Source organism: Psammomys obesus, unplaced genomic scaffold (assembly GCF_907164565.1).
Source record: "Psammomys obesus unplaced genomic scaffold, mPsaObe1.curated_primary_1811, whole genome shotgun sequence".
Taxonomy (NCBI): Eukaryota; Metazoa; Chordata; class Mammalia; order Rodentia; family Muridae; genus Psammomys; species Psammomys obesus.
Window position 1 is genome coordinate 26,222,532 of NW_026596057.1, and position 1,625 is coordinate 26,224,156.

Sequence of the window (1,625 nt, forward strand, 5' to 3'; positions counted from 1 at the left end):
GTGTGTGTGTGTGTGTGTGTGTGTGTGTGTGTGTGTGTGTGTGTGTGTGTGTGTGTGATGTATGCAAGTGAATTATGAAAGGTGGGGGGGGCGTATCTTTGAGTTGAAATAGGCTGTTCTGATTGACAGGGAACTAAATTACCTTGCCCAAGGTAGTTGACTTTCGGGAGCAGATTAAGGGAGGTCCCTGGTAAACAGAAGTTGATTTTAAGCTTGTGTTTACCTAGCTGGTCAGAGTTCTTCCGTTTAGGACGTTGTTGTCTGCGCTACCATCTTGAGAGGTCGCTTTGGACCAACAGTGATGACTTCAACAACATAAGAAGAATTGGGGGGCCAGGCACTGGTGGTGCAAATCTCTAATCCCAGACTTGGGAGGCAAAGGCCAACAGATTTCCAAGTGGGAAGCCAGCCTGGTCTACAGAGCTACTGGCCAGGGCTACACATAGTAATCCTGTATCAAAATAAAAGGAGAAGGAGGAAAAGGAGGATTTGGGCAGAAAAGAAATGAAAGTTACTGCTGAAATGTGGAGATTTTACTGAAAGGGCAGAGTTACTTATACAAAAAAGTTCTAGATATCTAACACGCAGCACTGTAAGTGTAGTTAACAATACTGTGTTTTATTCTTGAAGCTTGCTAAAGATATTGCTCTAAAATCTTCTCACCAACAGAAAATAAATGAAGCTCTTAGGAGTGCTGGATATGTTAATTAACTTGGTTGCTATAGTTACTGTACATTAAAACATCAATTTGTGGGCCTGAGAAATGGCTCAACCACTTCAAATTGTACTCTGACATATTCTATACATTCTCATTCTCGAGCTCTCTCTATCTTTCTCTCACACACACACACCATATGTGAAAATGTTTTAAACTATCAAGTTAGCAGGGCTTGGTGACTCACACCTTTAATCCCAATACTTGGGAGGCAGGGGCAGTCAGATCTTTATAGTTTCAAGCCCAGCCTGGTCTATTAAATGAGTTCCAGGACAGCCGGGGCTGTAACACAGAGAAACCCTGCCTCAGCAATAAAAATAAAGAAAAAAAAAAAAAAAAAAACAATCATCAAGTTGTACCCTTATAGAAGTATAAAGAGATAGATGATAGACAGACAAGCAGACTTGCTGGCTCTTTGACTGCGGAATAGTGTGGCTGTCATGGGGAATGTGTAGTTGAGATGAAGAATAGCATGGTAAGTGCCACCCTACAGGTTGTGATGGGTTTTTCTCAATTGTTAGCTTGATGACATCTAAAATCACCTGAGAGATGGGCCTCGGTGCGTGTGTATGTGTGTGCATTATCATTTTTATTATTAAAAATAGATTTTGTTCTTATGATACATTCTGATTATAATTCCCCCCTCCCTCAGCTCCTCCATGATCCTCCCTATTTTCCTCACCTACCCAAGTCTACATTCTTTCTTTCCCTCATTAGAATATAGTCATTTAAAAATAATTAATAAAAAGATAAAATTAAAACAAAGCAGGATAAGACAAAACAAAGGAATAGAAGAAACAGTGCCAAAGAAAAACCACAAGAAACACATGAAGAGCCAGAGACACACATTTGCACGCACAGAAATCCCATAAAAATCCAAAATCAGGAACTGTGATATATAAGCAAAGGA